Source organism: Anser cygnoides, chromosome 9 (genome assembly GCF_040182565.1).
Source record: "Anser cygnoides isolate HZ-2024a breed goose chromosome 9, Taihu_goose_T2T_genome, whole genome shotgun sequence".
Lineage (NCBI taxonomy): Eukaryota > Metazoa > Chordata > Aves > Anseriformes > Anatidae > Anser > Anser cygnoides.
The window spans coordinates 19,770,169-19,793,725 of record NC_089881.1 but is presented as its reverse complement, the minus strand read 5'-3'; the positions used below and the strand labels follow the sequence as shown (position 1 = coordinate 19,793,725).

At 43.4% G+C, this 23,557-nt stretch overlaps 1 long non-coding RNA gene across 1 annotated transcript in view; it reads right to left on the bottom strand.

Moving 5' to 3' along the window:
- LOC106032018 (uncharacterized) overlaps nt 1-20,649 on the bottom strand; it is a 201,786-nt gene extending 181,137 nt beyond the window's left edge. The window contains exon 1 of the long non-coding RNA XR_010833495.1: nt 20,054-20,649. This is a non-coding gene — a long non-coding RNA (uncharacterized lncRNA). The remainder of the gene's footprint in view (nt 1-20,053) is intronic.
- Nucleotides 20,650-23,557: the final 2,908 nt, after the last annotated feature.

Here is a 23,557-nt window from a genome sequence, read left to right as displayed (position 1 = left end):
CAGCAGGAAAGATACCTGCAGATCTCATTTTAATTAGTACTCCAAGTGCAGAAACACCGTGATTATCGCCACTTTAATTCCATCCTGCTATGCATGGGAATTTAAGTCTTGTACTTCTCATAAATCATATTTCTTCAGGATCCCCTGCTTCGTTCACTGAAAACTGGGGAGGGGGGGGGATAACGTTTGCCTGAAGAACAACTGCTCAGTGCTTTACTTGCATTTCCTCACTTGGAAAAATCTCCCAGCCTTTTCCCTCCCGCCTTGGTTGCGGCTGTGCTCTGACAATAGCATTGTTTGCTTCCTTGTATGCTTTACTAGAATATGGGGCATCGCACAGCATTTGCATGATTCATGAGGAACACAACACGCAGCTCCACTTTCATGAGTAGCAGTATATTGTTCTCTTCTTACAGATGCAAAACTGAGATGCAAGGGCATTAAAAGGGGGAAAAAATTCCCTTTGTTCCTCCACATTTTTAAGATAATTACTTTCCGCACACAAAATTGTGACAGGGCCTTGAAAACTGAGCTTTTCGTGTTTAGTGGCAGAAGGCCCAGCATCTTAATGGCCTTTGACCTCAGCAGCTCAAGACCTTCCAAAACCTCTGACACAGCAGCGAGGCTGAGCATCAGACGCATGAATGACCAGCCTCTGCGGGGGCTAAGGTGCACATGGGAGGTCCTGGTGTATTCTCACTTTGGGTGCCAGACATACGGGGAAGACACCCCCAGGAGGTGCCCTGTGGTCTTCACTCAGCATGAAGGAAGGAGATAAAAAGATAGATGAACAAAAGATTAAATGAGCAGCCATTTGGTGTTCCCCAAGTGAGGAACACCCTTTTCCTCATTGGGAGGATAGGTCAAGCTATGGTGTCTCTGCATTGCTTATTTATGCAAGTCCTTGTCAGCTTGATGTTTTCAGCTAACTAAAAAGCAAATCCCATCCTTTCTTTCCTGGTGATAGCACCTGAGAGAAGAGCCCCAAGATCTTTACTGCTTGAGATCTTGAGCATATTTCCTAATTTCAGCCTAGATGATTAAAATCTTGCACGATTAAAATGAGTAAAAGCTGTAAGCAACCACAAACAGCTTCTCCTAATAAAAAGCCAGTAAATACTGAGATGCACGTTCCAGTTTAGGTCCTAAACTAAAGAGCATTTCAAGGTGTGTGATTTACAGGCTCCACGTTTGCCTCTAAGCAGAGGCCTCATTCAAATGCCCCGTCCTCAGACCTCCTCACTGATAAATGTCTTTGGCAACTACTCTGAACATGTATCCAGAAAGAGGGAGAAGCAACCATCTAAACACACAGGAGATTTACTACCAGATTTTGGTGCTTGTCTTTCTCATGCATGACAGGTATATATCCAGGGCAGGGGAAAAAGGGGCAAACAAGACCAGTTATTTCTGGATATTTAAACATATCTGCATTCAGAAATGTGGCCATCAATAGAATAACATAAGCTGCAGGCGAAAAAGTCTCACTAGGTATGTCCAGAAAGGGGTATAGTCCCCTCAAGACGCACTTAGCCTGGAACATAATGCAGTCCTTCCCAGGACAGATGGACAGGTGATGTCAGTTTTGGATTACTTCCCTTCCTGGAATTGGATTTTACCAATGCAAGTATGTTATCCCACCACCTGGCCACCCTCCCAGTTTTACAACAGGTTTTGTGGTATTAAAGAATTCTCAAAACTCCTCTTGGAAGGATGCTTTTATGTGAAATCCTTGGTCTTCATACTTGAAGCAAGTAAATTTTGGCCATTAAGACTGGATAGAAGAGCACAAGAACAGCACTGCAAAATAAAATGCATTCCCAAACTAAAATTCTAGTAGCACAAGTCCTTTAAAGATCTAAGATCAATTTTAAAAATACCTAATATGTTTTAACTCCAAATGGAAACAGTTGTGACAAAACAGTCCTTGGCCATGGATGCAGTTCAAACACTGAACAGTGGTAAGGCTAACATGAAATAGATTATTGGAAATAATATGTAAATAGCAATAACGTGAATAGTAATTTACACCATCTACATCGAGAGAAATGTGAGTAACAAGACAAGTCCATTGCAGCCTTAGAATTTGCTTTGTTTTGTTAACTTGCTGTTTCGCCAGAAAAAGAATGCCATTTGTGATGTGTGATGTGACAATTTTAATTGACTAATGTCCCATTATAAACCTTGTGATTTTGAACAGGGCCCTTTTCATATTTTTGTAAGGGATCAATAAATACAGATTAACATAATAATCCTTTATTGCTGAGTATATTTATATTGATGTCTGTACTACAGGGCTTTAGGTTTATATCCCTTAATTACTCACGTGGCTCTACGTTGCTTGATTATGGAATTCCATGAAACTGCAAACATACAGGAAAGTTGTCATTAATTTGGAAAGTAATCTGGAATCCAATTCTTTCAGACAATTTATTCTCTAAAATGAGTCCCACAGCTGCAAATATCTACAAACTTCAGTGATGTTTCATTCCCAGAGTGAGCTCATTTGGAATCTTTCTTTTAAAGCAATGTATACTGGCATCGACTGCTCTGAAATTAGTTTAAATTAGGTCACAAATAGACCTATTGCCTATAAAAATCATATCTTTTATAGATAAGTGGTTAGCTCATTATTGGAAAATAGTTCTCCATCCCACTTTAATCCTGTTCTACTTCTTTGTTTTTCTCCCCCTACTTTATGAAATAAACACACTGTGGAAAACTACAAACAAGAGATAAGTGAACTCCCCCCACCTCCTTGTAATTTTGCATCACTGCCAGCTTCAGATACTACAACCCAATTCCTTTGGGCCTTAGATCCACAAGTAAGAATTCTTCCAACATAAGTCAAAAATCTATAAAACAACACTGCTGGAAAAGGCTATAGTAATGGATTGCTCAACTCTCATCCAAACTCCACTTAACAGACAATATTAAGGGTCAGATTTGTGATTTCTTCTGGATTTAAGGGAGATGAGAATCTATCCTAGACTGAAAAATAATAATTTGTTGATTTTCTTTTAAAGGAGAATCACAGTATCTCAACGAATAAATTGTTTAAATCAGATTTAAAAAAAATTTTGAGTAAGAGTAAAATGAAAGTCATCTTAATGTATTTCCATTCCATAAGGGTCTCAGCACCCACTGAAGAAATATAACGCCTCTCTCCTTGGAGTCAGGAAGCTGAAAGTGTCCTTGGCTCAGTGTATCTGGCCCTAGATCACCAGTTACCAACTCGTGGCTTGGATTCAAGCTTCATCTAGCTGCCCTGAGCAGTGATTATGTGCATATATGTATTACTTTGACTGCCTTCTTAGCAGTCCTGTATTGGTGATTGCTTTTTCAGATACATGATACCTGGAAATATGCTGGATTTTCCTGATAATACATTAAAATAAATTTGCCTGTAAAAGTAGCAGCAAAGTTTCCATTCCAAGCTGATAGCTATCACATAATGTAGGCCAGAGTTTACATCTGGGGTAGGCCAGCCAACTGCTATTTAAATCTGAAAATGTATGACAATTTATATCAGTTGAGAATCAGACCAGCTGTTTCTAATGGGGTTTCATTTGAAGCAATTACAAAATGTAAAGTTGGAAACCCTATCATCTTGTTAGTTTTCCAAGGCCTATTATCTAGTCTGCATATTGCTTCTAGAGAAGTGGGGGTCTTCTCCAATTACTCATTCTTAATTTATATGCCAGACTCTGAGCTTCTGTCTCCACACAGCTATCCATGACTTCATGCGACACAAACAGAAGTTGCTGCATCACCTAGCGGCTAAAGGAAAGCGTTCGGAGGAGCAAGGACAGGCTGCGCCTCCCAGCCCTTCAGTCTTCCACATTTTCAACATGCAGAATTAAGTGTCTTATTTTAAGAATAAAAATTCTGCATATTTTATTTAGAGAACTAGTGCTTAAAAGTGTGTGGCATGTAAATATATGACACCACCTCCAAATAGGAACTACCTTCATCAGATCATTGGCAGAACCGCAATTAAAAGGCTTCCCCTCTCAATCCACGGGCATGGCTTAAGTCACTGGAATCAAAACAAATTTCTTCTCTCAAGTTGAACCCACATACTACTAAATCTCACATCCTATTTACCTACCCCACAAAACTTGTGTGACTTCACTGCATATGAATCACACTCGAATCTGCAGTTTACATCAAGTTCCTTGAGTAGGAGTCTCTACAGAAGTGGGATGCAGCATTATTTTGAATGCAGACAAAGGAGTCTTTTTCCTGAGACGGAAGGTCTGAACAGATCGTTACAGCACAGATACAGAGAGAACTTGCCATACCACAGCTGAGTATGTCTATTAAATAAGAAGCTGAATTTCATATTATTCACAGGGCTAGGAATTTTCTCTCAGTGATTTGTAATGGGGAAAAATGATACACCAAAACCAGATTTTGCAAGACTGAAAGCTTGCCACAGGATGTACTTTCCTGTTTCTTCTCTGCGTTTAGTATTTTGTGGAAGCCATAAAACAGGGCGTATCATGGGATACGCCATGAAGCAAAAATATCTAATCCCTGCAGCTGAATGGAGGCAAGAGACACCCAAGATACAATTTCCATAACATGTGCCCAGTTGTAACGTTAGACTGGTCTTAAACAAAAGGTTAAGTATTTCTACACTACACTGCTCTTCAGAACAACACTCGAAGACTTTCAATTTTTATTCCAGTTCAGGACAGAAACACATCAGAATTTTCTCTGGGTAATGATTTCTAGTGTTTCAAAGCTCAACAATAAATATTTATTTCTACATCACTAGCTTTTTCTATATTAAATATATTTTCAAGTGCCACATTTTAAGACTTACAGGACAAGCATTTGAAATTTGTAGACAATTACACCCTTTCATTATCTTCATTTTAACAGGAACGTAGAACACTATTACCAAATACAAAGTGATGAACGTTCCTCCTACGTCAAGAGTTATAAACTACCTAATTCAGGCAGTTGGGTTGGTTTCTTGTCAATATTTTTCTCCCTCAAACTGATAGGGAAAGGAAAAAAAAACCACTAAGAACTGCATATCTTTGAACAAAATGAAAATCCTTCCTTAGGCCGCTGCATAAAATCCTAAGTACCAAAAATGCTGCCAAGTTTTATATACACTCACAGGTTGTTAATACTTGTGGTATTTTCAAACGTGACACCTGGAGCTTCATGGCACACATCAGACTTCCACAGCCTCCTAGGAAAGCTGCCTGCACAGTGAGGTCTTTGTCAGATGCTCCATCTGATTCATGTTCTCAACGACATGTGCTTATATCACTGTTACGCCGGTTAATAACCTGACCCTGAAAACTGGAAATATACCACAAATCACCATCATGGAAAGTTTACGTCTCAACTTCCCGACTGGATTCAAAGTTCAAATGATAAACTCATCAGTGGGTGTGCTGCTTTCTGGCTAGTGGAAAATCTGTTACTAGCAGGGAACTATTAATCTTCCAAAAAGAACTGCAGTGCCTTACTTCAGATGATAGCTTTGTGGTGGGGAAAGCAAGAAAAATGGCACGGCAATTGTTGCTGACCCTTGCCGTTAAAATGCCATTTACCAACTCTTCAAACCAGGGACTCTCATCCAGGGGGCAGCTTGCCAACAAGATCAAAGTCAGCAGGAGCTTTGCCCGAGAAAGTATTAAGATGTGCCCAAATAAGGCAGTTACCCAGAATGCAAATATTTCTTCCTTATTCAGCATGTGGAATTCCCATTGATGGAAATGAAAGCACCATGTGTGCAGAAAATGCAAAAGATGTCTACAGCATGGATCAAGGGAAAGAATTTTGCCTGTAGTGTTATGAAATCTTAATCATTTATACAGTTCAAGGACCTCAGGCTGTGGCATAAAAAAAAATTTACACATTCTGTGTGAGAAACACACAATCCACCATTTCAAAGCCTTCTGGATTGGAATAGGGTTGTTTTTCGATTGCCAAGCTGAAGAAGCGAAGAAATGCAATTGGTTTTGCATGGAAACAGAGACTGAAGTTTATCAACTAAAGCTAGGATAATTTTTATACTGGAAGAAAAATATCAGGATATCTTTAAATGAACATAACTTGGTCTTACCTCTGAGATGTAGCATTTCTACCATTAACGTAGACCGTTAAATTGACTTTAGCACCATGCTTATATCCCAAACAAGAGTATGGCACCTATCTCTGCACCAACAGTCCTGCTGGAGGACAGACGTGTTACTTTAGTTAATCATACTGATATGGAAATCGGAATTTGCTCCTTTGTGGGCAACTTCCAGAATTAGACTACTTACAAGCAACGTAAGGCTTGAATCGAGTCAAAGATACATCATTCATTGCAAATGATTTTACTTGCAAGCTTCCCAGAGCTGGGCAAATACATCTGGACTTAAATACATCTGTAACTGAGCGATGGAGATGTGAATCATTGTTCTTCTGATTGTTAATATTTTTGAAAGTGTTTGCAAGTGCCTCAAGTTGTATGTTGTTTACTGGTTGTCATTCACCATTTACTATTCCCTGTCAAAATGTTTCAGTCATTAAGTCGGAGAGCAGAAAATATACCACATGCCTAATCACACACTGTGAATAATAGAAGTAGACAATTTGTGAATGGTTTGTGCACAAACCCTGAACCGGAACAGAATTCATGCAGACTATTTAACAGGCATCTGAATAACACATCTCTTTCCAGAGCACAGCAATGATTTGCAGGTTGCCTCTCAATTAAGAAGAAAATAGTTAAATTCATTGAGCTTTGTGTTTTGAGAAGCACTGTTAGTATAGTCCTAATATTTTGTCTCTGTTTCTCCTTTCAAAATGGCCATAAGGAGACTACTCCAATTTACTTTTTCTTTCCTGACAAAAATAACCTTTGTTAGGACTTCGAGTTGAAAACGCTTATCGGGAACATATGTCAAAATACATTACAAGGGAATATTGATCGTCTCAGAACTAAGAATCCTAAGTCCAGGAAATGCAAAGAAAAAGTTAAATATTACAAGAAATCCAAGCATGTAAAGATAAGGAAGAGTTCAGTGGGTTCAGCTTTAATTCTGCCCACCATACCTTTTTTTTTTTAAGCATTCTGGGAACTGACTGAAAAGTGTTCAATATGCACTATGCAAAGTGGCTTTCCAGCTTGATCTCTCTCAGGGAGTTCGTGCAGAGCTCTGGCTCCTCTCTTACTGAACTAGCATGCAACCATTTTGTAGCAAATACATGACTGTCCAGTCCTGATTCCTCTTACACAGCCATACAACCAAGCTGAAAATTTTTATAAGCCTTCCTACCACTAAGTCTGAATATTCATAGACAGCCGCCCAAAATAATATAAATGCCTCTGAAGCACTTACAAGTGGAATTGCTTTTAGTATTATCAGCCACATAGCTCACAAATGGAGTAGATTACCCCAGAGTCCTGGGGTGTGCTCATTACTCAGTTTTCCCATTTGTTTAAAGATTGATATTCTCATGGTATCTCTTTGGACTAACATCAGTGCATCCGATGGCAAAACACAGCATTAGACCTTTATAGTGTGCGTGCTACAACATAAATCTGCATTGCCCACATCTGTTCTCAGTACAGAGCACCCTTTCCCCAAAGCCGGAGTTTTACAGCTGATCAGATTACATTTTCCATGTTCTGCTCACGGTGCTCATTCTAGATGGAATTTGTTTCTATGCAGAAGATGAGCACGAGGCCTGTGTGCTATTTAAGCCGCAATTAAGCCCTCAGAAATAGGTCTTAAGTGATGCATAGGCTGCTGTCAGCTCTCTAAATTTCACCCTATGTAATTTCTTCCATCACCCACTCACATTATGTTATTGTCTATGGCTTCAGAAAATTACTACTAGTGCATTCATAACTTCCATTCAACAAAGAGGCTCAATGATTGTTTTCTTTAACGCCCTCTGAGCTTCCCATATTGGCTGTTGTGCTTTTACAAGTACATTTCCCCAGTATGAAATTTCTCTTCCATCTTATATTGGAAGCAGTATAATTTAGAGTTCACTCTGGAACATCTCATCAGGGAAAAGGAACTGGGTATGCACCAGTTCCATTCCTAACATTATACTGACCTCTAGAGTAAGAAGTGCCGCACACCTGACAAATCGGCTGACTGCCTATGAGAAGCAGAAAGGCAGATGAGGACTACCACGAGCTGCCTGCCCTCAGGAAGGGTGCCAAGAACAAGGCTCTGGGGGAGCACAACCCCAAAGGCTGAGCTGGACCTGGGCAACAAATAGGGTGCAATAAGGATCTGGCCATACCACGGCCTCTGTGAGCAGTTCCAAGAGTCTCAAAATAACTCTACACAACACCTTGTGTCTTACTTTTCAATTCACATCCTGAAGACTAGAAGATATAAGATTCAGATAGCTGAATGGATTAGCAATACTTCACACAGAATCTGATATTTACTCTCATTTTCACTTTTCAAAGTAACCTGGAGGTTGCAATATTTTAAAATCTGAGCTACACATCCTCTGTTGCAAGCAGTCATGGGGCAATATACAACATTTTATGCTCAGAGTTTTCTTTGATTTCTGTTTCCTGTTTTCCTTTGTCTGAGCTAACTGACATTAACAAAATATTAGTCAAAATACTTCCTAAACATGAGCATGATTTTTGTGAAAACTTCAGGGTTTCAAAGGCATATCCCCAAGAGACTCAGCATGAAGATATGCTTAATTATTGTTGCCTAGATTCCCCCAGGAAGCCACTAAGGCCTCTTATTGGTAAGTTACTAAAATACATTCTCGGAATAAGAACATAAGAAAACTGCTTTACACCATGTTGGCCAGACTGTTTGTTACGTGTAGCTGAGAAATAAGACTAATAAGAACATGATACTAAGGATCAGAGAACCCACTAAGAGATGCACTCACTGCTCCCACTCAGAGCCTGGGCAGCCTGCAATAGCAATCCAGACAACCCTCATCAGTTCCAAGAGCTACCCACAGAATTAGCAAGCTGAGTTACATTGCCAGCCAAGTACTTCAAATTTTCATTTAACACCTCAAGTACAAAGTTCCCCGGGCCCTGCAAACAGAGACATTTGGGGGTGATGACAGTTTTGTGCTTCACATTGTGATTGCCTTTAACAACATACGGCAGCTCATCATTTTCAACAAGGTTCGTTCTTTCTTCCTAAGTACATCAGCTATTTCTGGTCACTCTTTCCCTCTGGTTTGATCTCCCGTACCTCTAAAAAACAGGTATGGTCAGAGGCAAGATCTGTGGGCTTCTGCTGTCTGGAAGACGGTAATTCATTCTCTGTGATTTTCTGTGTTACTTCATCAGAGCTTACAGTAAGTTTAAAAACAGCATTGGATAAAGTTTTTCTGGAGGAAAAAAAAAAAAACACAACACCACAACTCCTAAGAATTACACTGATGCTTAAAAAGCCTTTTCAAGATGTACATTGCACAATGAAGAGCTTTTCTATGATTTTTGAAAATAACCTCCAATAAGACGTTAAATGAAAAGAAAGCTTCATGCTTAAGATTTCAAAAAGGTAGGCAGCTTGTGCTGGTTTTCTCCGCTAATTCCCTCCGTGATCAAAAGCAGCAAGCACTTCTTCACAAAGCCATGAAAAGCTCAATCATCAATAAATACAGGTCAGCATTAAGGTTTTTTTGAGCAGTCAGGAGCTGAGCACAAATGGCAAGTGAAATGGCAGGGGACAGAGCCAACTTGACATTAGAACACAGGGTGCAGAGTTAGCACAATAAAGGATACAACAGGTTTCTGCAGAAAGGGACTACTTTAACCAGAGCAGCTAATACGCCAAATACGTGGATGGAAGTAGATGGCAGACAGCAAGCAGAAATCAGGAAGGGGCTCAGTTAGTTGGGGCTGAGACCATTCTGCAGTGAGGGCAGACAAACACAGCACTGACCAAGCACACAACTGCGATCACTCCTGGTGGAGGCAAATGCCCAGATACGTACCCTCCTCTGCAGCATTTCTGGTGGCTTAACTATCCTCAGAGGCAGAAAAAGTAAGCAAAAGAACAGGGATTCCACAAGAACAAGCCATTTTCCCTCGTGCCCCTCACAGAAATCCTGTTCAAGACCATAATTCATCAGTCTCTTGTAGATCTGACTGGGCATTTAAGGATGATCTTACCCTTGTGCTATGGGAGAAAACTGAGCTCTGAGACAACGCAAACCTCTCTCTAACTGCTGCAGTAGGGCTGCAAGTGCTGTGAGTTAACCTTAATGACTTTGTAGGGGAAGCCAATGGGCCTTCAGCCCTGCAGCTGTGGCGCACCTCCAGCTGAAAGGCCTTAACTGCATCTTCTTCTCCTAAAAGGCCCATGCATCTGAAGCAGTACACACAGGTCTTCTTTAAGCCCACTTACAGTTTTCTTTGACACACTCGTTCTGCATGAACCTCCCGGCAGTCTCAGGGTGTCTCATCCACCCCAGGATGCTGGGTTGTCCCATCGCCAGGCCAGGCCTCAGTACACATTCAGGCCTGATGCCTGATGCGTGGCCATGGTAGAGGATAACTAGCTGAATATGTGGGTGAGCTTGGAGAACAGGGTCACCCTCGGCGTGTGGGTTCAAAGACAACTTAAGCAGTGACAGAGTATGAGATAAGGTACAAGATACTGCAAAGGGAAAGGGTCTGATTCAGACACAAAGCAGTATAGAGGGCTGAAGATGTGTCACTGTACCGTTCTGGATTTCGAAATGTGCAAACACACAGGGCCGTAATGGAAATGATCCAGCAGAAATTGCATCTCCAGAGAAAGTCTGCAGCTGGGTCAGTGCAGGCAGGTGGGTTGCATGGTCTGTGATCAGGTATCAGTGACTGAGTGGCTGTAGCCTGACCTAACAGAAAGCCCCAAAACCTTACATTTTATTTGTGTTTTACAAGTTACCTCCTAAAATAAAAGTCAATATGTGTCAGACTGGTGATGTTTAAACATATAATTCCCTTTGTACTAAACTGATGCTTCCCTTTACCTGTCTGACAAGCAGTTCTGGGAACACAAAGTAGGAAGAGACCTTGGACAGGAGATGAGAGGGACTCAAGAGACTTGAAGTTACTGGAAACACCGGCGGATAAAGCAGCAAAATCAAACCCACAAACAAATTGCTCAAGGTCAAAAAACAATATGCATTGCTGAGATGTGCTGCTTTGTTTCTCAGTCCCAGTTAAGAGAAACAGAAGACCAGATGCACTGTGTGCATTATCCAGGCCTGAGGGAGAAGTAGAATAACCAAGAGTCAACAATCCATAAGACAATATGAAAAGCAAAAGGAAGGGTGGGAGGACCAGGCATGCCAAAAAGACAAACCCAGCTCTTCTAGCGGCTGAGCTGTGACCATAGAATGAGCCACACTGGCGCTCTGTTTCATTAGGAGTGGAAGAAAAACCTCCACAGGGGGCAAATACATTGGTCAACGGGTATTGTTTGTTCTACCCTTTCAGGTAGAAAGAGTGATGCACTGGTCGTTGGGTTTGTGTTTTGTTATAGTTTGTAAGAGCCTCAAAGTGTGCTGGGTTTGCAGCTATACTCTGCCATGCTGCTCTTTGTCCAGTAACACGATTTTTAAAAACAGCGGGTTTCCCCCTCTCTCTACAGAGGCATATACTTGGCTGCCATCCCAGGTAGTTAGACTGGGTTATCAACACATGAGTGAATGCAACGTGGTGATAGCATGGGCGACGTAAGCAGAAATTTCCTAACTTACACTGGGCAGGAAGTTTAATATGATAAAAAGTGATCATTTGATTAATTTAAATCTTTTTTCTGTTGATAAAGCTAGGCCAATTTTTCCAGTGGGAATAGAGAAGCACTGCCTGGTGCCTTTATGTGAAGCCACGCTGTCACTCCCACCAGCGTGTTTAGCATACGGTGCTATGGTGTTGACTGCTGGTGCCATAGGCAACCCAAGGGCTCCTAGGAGGTCCCTTCACCCTTGCAAGAGGAGGCATCCACATCTAGGAGAAGTTAGAACATGTTCGACGTGTAGGGCATTCACAAACTCACTGCTTTGGCTATGCAGCAGCTCCTCCTCAGGTGAGGGTATCAGTCATCTCACGGTGCTGTTCTCAGTCGGGCTCAGCCAGCTTACACAGGGCACCAGAAGACAAAGCTGAACTCTCCTCCAGAAACTCATTTGCACGCCCCGTGTTGCCAGCTCCTTTGTGCACCAACACAAGTGTTTCTGGCCAAGCTTCTCCTTTGTGTTGTTAGTTTTAAGCTGGACCAGGTTCTTGGCTTCTTTCTCTGAAAGAACAATGAATTCTTGTGCTGCAAGATGGGACCTTGTAGGATGAGGGACAAGAATGGGCAGGTACCACCGTCTTCCAGAACCAGTGACAGCTTTCGTGACCTAAAGGGATTATGAAATTACGGCACAAGTGGCATGATAGTATCATTCTTAGCTGACTGGGTAACTCGAACTTCCCAAGTAAGGATTCCAAGTGATAAATAATTAATGAGAGGACGGATAATACATGGCACACAGTTAATAATCTTTCTGAGTAACAAGAGTCCGATTACTCAATTTTTCTGAAAGACAGTCATTCGTTAAACACGCATGTGAGCAAAAGTAGTCTAGTGTGACCATCTGAGACTAGTTAATGAAGAGGAACAGGGATGTGGTCAAAAAGCACAGTCATTCAGAACCAAATTGACATTATTTTGGTGTGAGCAATTTTTTTTTTTTTTGTGGCATTCAACCAGTTTTCTGGTATTTTATGAAGCTCTAAAGCTTGGCAATGTTAGGATCCTGTCTGCCATTTGAAAGTCTGGTATCTTGAAAAGTTTAAAGGAGTTCTGATACTCTGGGGACGTAGGGGTGAGGCAATGAAGAGGGGAAAATGTTGTGGAAGGGACAATTCTTTGCAACTCAGAAGAATCTGTTGAGGAAAAAATGTCAATTTTCTCGTTACACCCTTCAGCTTCATTGCCTGAGGTGTAAGCTCTGAATCCACGACTTTCCTAGCACAATCCCCTGCAAAACTAAGCAGAGGATGATATGTGCTTAAGGTAACAGGCGTGGGAGCAATTTTCCAGGAATACTTTGAAACTTTATTGTTTACTGTTTTCTGTGTTAACAGTCTGTGAACCAAACCTCTACACAGACATGCTTTGAAAAGGAAAACCTCAGAATATCTGCTTATTGTCCTCACCTAACTTCTACTCAAAGTTGAGCTTTGTTTGTAAGTGAAACTACTTGGAGCCAAAGTCAAGGCCCACAGGACCAAAATGAATGCAGTTGCTCTGTTCCACTAAGTAAACTCAGGGTTTAACCTTGAGGACAGGTTTTCCAAAGATTTGGGGAAAATTTCAAGTGTTCGCGATGCCTATCCAGGGATATGTTAACCCAAACCCTCACCTGACTGGGGTGTAACTAGCACCCAGGCTCTGGCAGCCCCTGAAGGTTGAGGTAGATTCTGGTCACTTATCTGAGTGCTTTAATATTTGGGTACTGCAAATATTGCCTAGGGCAAGCGCTATTACCCGCAGCCACAGAGAACAGGATTTACCTGCTTCCAAAGGTATTACTCATGAAAAATTCAAAGAAAGGAAAAATAAGCAAACCGTAACATAAAATGAAGATCCAGCAATACTCATGAGCTTAAAACTTGACTCAAGCTGTTAAGTTAACAGCCCCATCACAGTTACTTGCTGATTAGTCAAGCAGCACCAAGTCAGTGTATAGGCAGAGCTGTGCATGTGTGTGATGTAAATATAAAAGGGTATTCCAGGCAACTGCAGCATTTCCCTTAGCAACAAGTCATGTGAACTGTTAAGGAAATGTAAATAAAATAATAAAGTCATATCACCGTGCACAAAAAAAACCCTGCAGAGAAGATGCCCTGCAGATATGAACTCTGTAATAATCTATCCATCTAGAAGCTTAGGTGATTTATTTTCCCACAGCTTTTGTGTGTGTATGTGTCTGAAAGGAGTTTCCTTTATTTAATGGCTCACAGTCTGTTCTGGGGCTTGTTAGTGCAAAGGAGACAAGTCTAATTTTGCTAATCCATGCTGTGAAGGGAGTCAAACAGCATTTCCTATATTCTCTGCCAGTATGAAACAAAATCACACTTCTATCGGGTTCTTAATACTATCTCACAAGATAAACTTCTGTTGCTAATAATACCTGACACTTCTATGTATGAAAGCACTGAAAAAAACTTCAGAACAAATTGATCCCTGGTGTAACTATTGAATTTACTGGAATTAAACTAGGACTAACCTGGTATATTATAGGGTCAAAGGAAAAAGTTGGAGAGCCTCTTCCTTCAGCAGGCTTGCCCTGACAGTCAAGGTTAATGGTGCCAAGCAGAGCTCCTGCCATTTTCCTAGAGCCATCAAAGGCTGGCATTGGGATTATACAGCAGTGATCGGGGGTTGTTGCAAGACTCTGGTTTTCCTTCTTCCTCTTCAATCAGCAGAAAGATGGGAAAGGAAGAAAACCTCATGTCAGTGCACCAATTCCTCATGCAGGTCTGAGGACAGCAGTGGGAAAAACTCAAAATCACCAGCAAAGCAGACTGAAAGACAGAAGAGGAGATAAGCTATGAATACAAACCAGCTTTGCTAAGGGAAAAGTCCTCCACCAGAGCTCTGAATTTCGCAAAATTGGGCCTTTCTAGTTGCTTTAAATTATCACAAGAAACAGGTATTTTTTTGATACCGTCTAAGCCTTTGTAAATATGTAATTGCCAAAATAATTATTTTTTTTCCTAAGGTGGGAGCATAAAAACATTTTCCTAAATCTATTTTTGCTGTTTTTACTACTTTCTTGGGGGGAAAAATTATGTTGCCATTTAAAAGACTTTGATCTTTCCAACATCCCCTTTTTTGGAATTAACAACATGTTGCTCTTCTCTTGGGACACACTTATGAAAGAGGAGAGAAAATACTACTGTAGAAGTACATGCTTTTCTATCCACCAGTAATTTGAAGTCTGCAGGCTCTATAACCTGATCAATGCCCATGTGTGACCCTGCCTCGTCTGGGCAAGGTCTGTCTTGCACAATTGATGTGGGCAGCCCCAGGACTCAGCAGGACTCTCCAGGACCTTCACTCACAGGGTATAGGGACATCGGTGAGCAGCAGAAGCCAAGCCCTCTGTCCTCTCTTGTAGGCACAAGCTCCTCTGTACCTGAGCACTTCTGCATCGCGCTGGTATTTACCAGCCAGGCTGAGGTAGCTGAGTGGGATACCTTTCTCCTGCCATAACAATGAACACATCGGCTCCTTCTGTCTCCAGTGGAGACAATTTTCTTTGTTCTCCACCACACCAAATAAGCCTTTGTCCAGTTTATCACCAAACAAGTGAGGCAGAAAATTGCCAAAAAAGCTCTGAAGTTAGAGCAGTGTTTTGTGAATATAAAGTTTACTCGTCTGTTAATGACCAAGGACACTAGAGCAAATGAGATTCCCCCAGGGTTCACCTCCATTTTCTGGGGAATCTTGTGTGGCGCTAGTTGTGGCCCCTGCTCACCAGATCTTCATGTGGCAGTATGAGCAGAGAGACCACATCAATCAGGTATTTACCTGTCTGAGGCTTCACAGGGGACTTCAGGGAATGTACTTTGTGATTTACGGGATCACCACACGTGGGTTCATGCAGCATTTGATCCTAAGCGACCTGTTCACAGAAGACAACCCAAAGAAGTGCTGTGTTTTTGGCAAAGTGTTTTACAGTACAATGCGAGTTTAGCAGATTGGAAATTATAAGTGCCTAAACAATCCCTAGGGCTGCTCTGACACAAACATTGTATTTTACACATCTCCTCACTGCAAGGGCAGCAATTTACACAACAAGTCTGCGAGCTCTGCAGACAGCGCTGTGACTTGGAGCAAAACATATTTACAGCACCTAAGGGACAGGGAAATATCCAGAGGCCTGGGGCCTGTGCCTTGTGACTCCTAACACAGCAGAGATGAACCATGGCCGGGAGATCCTGAACTCATACAGTGAGCAATCCCAAGGGACTGCGATGCTCGCAAAGCAGAAACACACAGCTGAGCTTGGGCCCCAGTGGCCACTGTGTGCCTCTAGAGAGAAACCCGGACCGTAAGCAGTTACATATGTAATTTTATGCACGTACAAGTACACTGGATCTGCGTATTATAGATAAATATATAAACTTTCTTATTTCCCATGGAAACATTAATAACATGACATCTGTGTAAGAGGATCTCTAGATGCTCCAGGAATGGAGACACACACCTGGAACAAGCAAAAGGCATCGGAGAGGCTTCAGAGAGCTGTAGGGCGGGTGGACATTAGTGACCACAGGTCGGAAACTCAAAGAGGTGGCTACTGTTGCATGGCACGTACGTACCCATGCTGGCCATCAGGCCTGCTTCCTGCTGGTCTCAGCTCTGTGCCTGCAGAAGTGGCTGGCGGCCCACCACGGACAAATACGTCTGCTGGGACCACCATGGACAAGAACCCCTTGCAGTGAGTGAGGCACTTTGCAGAACTGAGCCCTTGTCAGGCTATTTTATGGTCTGCCTGCACTGATAATCTTCAGCGACTGCAAGTTCTCAGATGTGCACATGTGATAGTACTTGCTCATTTATTGTTATATTTATTTGGCAATACATGGCATGAATATGACCATTATCAATGAGTAATACTTCAATAAAATGGCTTTCTACTAAAGCAATGACTCTGGAAGCAGATACTGTACGGTGTATAATGACAAGAAAATATCTACCTCTTGCTGAAATAACCTTTGTAAAAGAATATTGCAGACCCAGGTGTCCTCTATCGATGTTAAAGGAAATCCCTCATCATGACCACTCCAAAGAAATAAGTACACTGAGAAAATTATCATTTTGGGTAAGTGCCAGTGTCTCAGATCTGTGAGACATTCAAGACCTGCGTCTTCTCAATAATGCGTGGCAGGAAAACACAAAGGGCGTGTCAGATTCAAAGTGGGAGATAGAATCAAACAAATCAAGCTTTGAGATAAGACAAAGTTTAGAGATCAAGGAAAAAAATGGGAAGAAGATACAAGGAAAAAATGTATTGCAGAAGATGTGGCTAGCCCTTGGTATGCTGCAAATCTTCGGTTCCCAAGACAGAGTGCCAAAATTAGGCACACTGAATGAAAGTGCTCTTGGCAAGGGCTACCAGAAGGCTGACAGCAGAGCCCAGCAGAGAAAGGAACTCCTGGCACCAGGGCTAAAGACAAGTAAATTTCTGTGTGAGTAACACGGTAAACTGAGGTCATGCTGAGTGTAGAGCCCCAGGGCAAAGCACACGTGGATTTTTCAAGGGATTAATGGGTCTTTTATTTCCTCTCCAAACTGTTACACTGGCAACAGCCACCTACCCAATTGCATCTAGGCTGAGGAACCAAGAGGAATTGGGCAACAATGTATAGTCATTTCAAAGGGATTTAGGTCAGGTCTGGTCAGGTTTTTCTATGCTAACAGCAAGAAAAGAATCTTCAGCCCTGCTCTGTTCTACTGGGCAGGTAAATATCAAGCTTGTTTGTTTGCTCTCATATCAGAGCTTGCGTTGTGTCTCATGTTACACATAGTTTACTCATTCACATCAGGCTCAGCTTGGGTTACAGGATTCAGTTTCCTCCCCATTCAGATGCAGCCCTTCTAGGGTGGAAATTGCAAGGAGAGACCTTTGCACAGCAACCCTGATCAAACGTTTGCAAGACGAGGTGTAAAAGTTACCTGGGTAGGCATCATCCAAAGCGGCGCTGCATAAACAAGGTGAGTACAAGCCAGCAGGATAGTAGGTTTACATTTCACCTCAAAAGCACCACGTATGTGAGCTTTTGCATAAACAAGGTGAGTACAAGCCTGCAGGATACTGGGTTTACTTTTCACCGCAGAAGTATCGCCTATATGAGCTTGTTACCAGAGCTCATACTCTGATCTAGTATTGCTGTAACACGGGAGAAGAGTACATCATCCAGCATTGCCTTCCTCCTGCTCTTACACCGTTTCCTTCCCATGCTACCAAACAGAATGACAGTCCCATGAACAGCCACCAGCAGAAGGGAGCACATCAGAAATTCTCAGGATTGCCCAAGGAGCTTGCAGGGCAGGGCAGGCTGTGCTGAGGAGCAGCATCACCCTGCCAACCTCCCAGGCGGGAGGTTGAGACTTTTTGCCTCAGGCCAAGGTAGATGACTTGAATAGCTAGATAAGGTTGGAAGGGAAAGGGCAAAGATCCTAGTTCAGTTATCCACACTTGGACACAAAATCGCAGGGTGAGTTTGTTTCATTATAGGGAATTTTAGCAAAACAACAACTGGATTTGGAAATATGACTTCCCCTTTCATTGCCAGTATGCACACCTGTAATCTGACAGGAGCTTAGTGAAGTTTTTATCCAGAGGAAATGAGATTGCATTTTATGCCCATTAAACATTGCTCACAACCTCCCAGGGAATTTGGCTGCATGAGGAATCATCCAATATCTTGGAATAGCCTCTGGGTCAGTGTCACTTCTTTAATCTCAGCTGTTCTAAAAATAATTTCCATGTGACAGACCATTCCTTTGTTGCACCATTACTTGAAACTATTTGCCTGGCTGCTTTTGCTGGTCTACCAGAAATAAACCATGGTTTTAGAGTTCTGGCTCTAGTTCCTTTTGTTACCAAAGAAGCTCATGAAATGCTGTAGCAGAACCATGTTAAATCACAGGATTTTTAGGTAAATCACATTAAAACTTTCAAGGATGGAGGTCCACCAAAGCCTCCAGAGAATTGTTCTGACAGCAAATCATCCTATTAGGATTTTGCAGCTTATTGTAAATCTACATTCCACTACCCTCAATTATCTGTTTACATTTCTTTTAGCAGACTGAAGATTGCTTTATCATCAAACTCACTTTCTTTCTGTAAGGTTACTTAAGACTCTGATCAGATTTTTCTTAAATTTGTAAAGCCAAACGGGCTGCCTTGAAAGTTTTCCCTGCAGGGAAGATTTTCTGAGGTACTCAGTGTTTTCATGGCTCCTCAGTCCCAAATTTTCACCATCTCTTTGGAGTTACTGTCAGTAGGACCCAACACCAACCACACTGAGTAACGGCCTTGCCATTATTATTGCAGAGTAACACAAGTTCCCCTTCCTGCCTAGCATTCCTACTTGTATGCAGAATTGCACTAGCTCTTTCCACTTTCCACCTCCATATTTTTAATACTGTTGTCTCAGCTAGACTCCTCTTTTGAAAAACCGTATCACAGAAATGGAGAAGCTTCAAGGATGGACAAGAACAACTATTCATATGCAAAAGACTTTCATGAGGAAACAGATCAAATTAAAGTTAGGAGGAGTAGGAAGTGAATTAGAACCGACATTAGCAGATGTTTACGAAAAACAAATGGAAAAGAGTCTGTAAAGGTTTACTGTGCCTTGCACTCTATTGACAAGAGGTGCGCCAATGAAATTAAATGGCAACGGCCAGTAAAAGAGATGATAGGAAATCTTGTTTCCCAGAACACATAATTAACTTGTGAAGCGTTTGCCATGAATTACTATGAGGCCAAATTAGCAGGAATCAAAGAAAAATTCAGCTGTTTCTACCTATCCAGGTAGGCTTAACTGGGAATAAAATGTAGGAGGAATAGTAACCTTCAGGAAATCAATAAGCACATAAAATTATGAAAAACCTATTAGGAAATGCAAATTCTTTCTGAAAGCACCTGATGTAAATACGTTCTTTTGTTGGAAGCAAGGGAGTGAGTTTGATGCTGCGCTGGTAAGGGTGATCTGTAGGCCCCTACACGTCAGACTTGAGATTTCCTGTCAGCCCTACAAAAGTACCCATTTTTCTTCACAAGTGCAGTTATACCCAGTTGTTGTCAAGTTTATGTTTGCTTTCCTTTCATAGGGCCAATCTATTAACACAAAGATATTGCAGTAGAGTACAAAATCATTTTTTTCCCCACAATATTCCTTCAAAGCCTTTTTTTTTTTCTATAATCCTTGCCACGCTGCTGGCCACAATATTAATGTATTTTTTGTTTTCAAAGTGTATTTAACGTAACCTAGAAAGTCCACAGAAAGCTTCATTTGTGTTACACCTACTTTTGAGTGGGTTGGCCTGAACCCCATCGGAAAGGCAGTGGCAGCACACACGGAACTGGGCTTGCACCTTGCCAGACCGTTGGCGGATGAGGAACTAAAGCCATGTTGGGCTATTGAAGCGAGCCAGGAGGCCATTAGGGAGACAGACCCCTGTGCTGGCTGGGCCTCCCTCATCGGGGAGCTCGGGGTGATGGGGACGGGACATGCCACCAGCCCGTGGTCCTGCGCGAGGGGAACCAGAGCCAGGTGCGGCTCTGGATGTCCATGAGGGCCACAAGGACGTGAAGAGGCTGAGGCCAGGCGGGACACCAGCCTGCGGCTCCAGATGTGGGGAGGCAGGGTCAGGCACAGCCCGGGATGTGCACACAGGGCCGGGGTGACAAGAAGTGACAGTGAAAGCCCTAAACTCAGCTCCAGGCCGCTGCCTCAGGCCGCTGCCTGAGCCCGCGCGCGCGGCCTCTCATTGCCATGGCGACAGCGCCATCTTGTGGCGCCGCGGCCGCGCGGCGGGCGGGCCCGGCCTCATGGCGGGACCCGCAGGCGCCGTGCCGGGTGCGGCAGGGCGGCCCCACAGGAGGGTGCCTGGCACCAGGGGAGCTCTACAAGTTTCTCTGTCTGTTTTCATGACGTATTCCAGCCGTTTCGGGGTCAGAAGCACAGGCTGAACCTCGTGAAAGTTTACATTTTGGTCTACGTATTGTGTAATACCAAATTGTAATGTGACTGTTCAAAATTGTTCTCCAGTCGAAGGAGGCCTTTCGTTTCAAGTGACTTGTAAAATTCTGTCACACCGAATTCACTCCCCTGAAGTATCCTAAGGAAGCTATGTTCGCTAAGAAAGCGTTTTTCTGGTCAGGCTGAGCCATTTTGGGGAGGTCCGCTTGGCTGTGAGGGCTATGGTTCGGTGGGACCGAGGGTGCTGCCACCCTCACCTCAGGGCCACCAAAACCCACACCAGCCATCCCACACGGCCTGGGAGGACTGCAAGGCAGTGGGAATCAAGCACACGATGCCAGGGCAGCCAAAACTATACCACAGAATGGTTCCTTTGGTCAACCATAAACAAACTGACTTTTAGGTGGAGAAACGCGATCTCATTTCTCCCTCTGAGGAGTCCACACGTGCTTATCCAAGGTTGAGTCTCGGAGTCTGGGTAGTTTTTATCTGCTTAGTGGGAGACTGGCTTTTCACACCCTCTCCTTAACCCTCAGAAGAAATCCTGTCTCACTTCGGTAACTCACTGTGCTGCCATAAACTGCTGCCTGAGATGACGACCTCCTTGGACAACATGATCCCCGCAAAATGAATTTTTCACACAGATTGTGTCTGGAAGATCAACAGTATAGTCAAACATCACAAAACTATAGTGTATGTGGTATTTTCTGACAGAAACGTGGAGAAAGAGTGTTCAGGATCTCTCTTTAAAAAAGATTAAAACGGGAAGGGAAGGGAAGGGAAGGGAAGGGAAGGGAAGGGAAGGGAAGGGAAGGGAAGGGAAGGGAAGGGAAGGGAAGGGAAGGGAAGGGAAGGGAAGGGAAGGGAAGGCCAAATAACAGTGTGAAAAAGCTTTAACATTGTGTTAAATGTTGAACATTTAGCATTTGTTCAATATCTTCATCGATGACCTTGATGAGGGAATAGTGTCCACCCTCAGCAAGTACACAGATAGTACAAAACTGGGAGGAGTGGCCGACACGCCAGAAGGCTGTGCTGCCATTCAGCGAGAGCTGGGCAGGAAGAAACCAAATGAGGTTTGACAAGAGCAAGTGTAGAGTCCTGCTCCAGGGAAGGAACAACCACTCCGCTATGTATCAGTACAGGCTGGGGGATGACCTGCTGGAGAGGAGCTCTGCAGAGAAGGACCTGGGGGTCCTGGTGGACGACAGGTTGACCATAAGCCAGCAGTGTGCCCTGGTGGCCAACAAGGCCAACGGGATCCTGGCGTGCATTAAAAGGAGCGTGGCCATCAGGTCAAGGGAGGTGATCCTCCCCCTCTACTCTGCCCTGGTCAGGCCTCACCTGGAGTACTGTGTGCAGTTCTGGGCTCCCCGGTACAAAAAAAGACAGGGATCTCCTGGAAAGAGTCCAGTGGAGGGCCACAAAGATGACATGGGGCCTGGAGCATCTTCCCTATGAGGAAAGGCTGAGAGACCTGGGTCTGTTCAGCCTGGAGAAAAGACGAATGAGAGGGGATCTCATCAATGTGTATAAATACCTTAAGCGTGGAAGACGGAGGGATTTGGCCCACCTCTTTTCAGTGGTTTGTGAGGACAGGACAAGGGGCAATGGCCAAAAAATGGAGCACAGGAAGTTCCGCACCAACACGAGAAAGAACTTCTTCACGGTGAGGGTGACGGAGCACTGGGACAGGCTGCCCAGGGAGGTTGTGGAGTCTCCTTCTCTGGAGATATCCAAGGCCCGTCTGGACGCCTACCTGGGCAACCTGCTCTAGGGAACCTGCTTTGGCAGGGGGGGTTGACCTGATGATCTCTTGAGGTCCCTTCCAACCCCTACAATTCTGTGATTCTGTGATTTTACGGAAGGCAAAGCAAGGCAAGGCCGGGCCGGGCCAAGCCAGGCCAGGCCAGGCCAAATAACAATGTGAAGAGGCTGTAACATGGGAAGGGAAGGGAAGGGAAGGGAAGGGAAGGGAAGGGAAGGGAAGGGAAGGGAAGGGAAGGGAAGGGAAGGGAAGGGAAGGGAAGGGAAGGGAAGGGAAGGGAAGGGAAGGGAAGGGAAGGGAAGGGAAGGGAAGGGAAGGGAAGGGAAGGGAAGGGAAGGGAAGGGAAGGGAAGGGAAGGGAAGGGAAGGGAAGGGAAGGGAAGGGAAGGGAAGGGAAGGGAAGGGAAGGGAAGGGAAGGGAAGGGAAGGGAAGGGAAGGGAAGGGAAGGGAAGGGAAGGGAAGGGAAGGGAAGGGAAGGGAAGGGAAGGGAAGGGAAGGGAAGGGAAGGGTAAAAATGTGAAGAGGCTTTAATATTTTACTGAATGGAAGAGAAAATTTCAACCCCTCCTTCACTAACTTAACTTTCACCCTCATCACATCATTGCACTTAATTAACTTTACTGTTGCCCGCTGACCTGAGCACTGTAGCTACCTGGCAGCCTCAAGGAGTAGGTGAGATCCATCATTCCCAATCCTGTCTGCAGAGCAAAGGACAGTATATTTTGCCTCTTTAAAAGTAGCAGCATAGATGCCCTCCACCATTTTCTGCACTGCTGAGATACCTGTGCAACAGTTGCGACAGAGCAATATGGGCTTGACCTGTTGTGGGAAAATTACTGTTGATTGCAATGAATTTACAATCTAGCCCCCCTCTCAGTACAGGTCGATTCCTCTATTTCTATTTTCCTCTTTTGTTTCCCAAGAGTAGGTTTTCCTGCTTCACCAAATTATAGAGTAGCCTCCGGGCTTTTTATGGTTACTAGTATTTTATGTCACCCTTTAATCTCCTGTAAATCACTTTTTAACATCTCTTCTCAAATGCCCTTTTCCAGCTCCTTTCT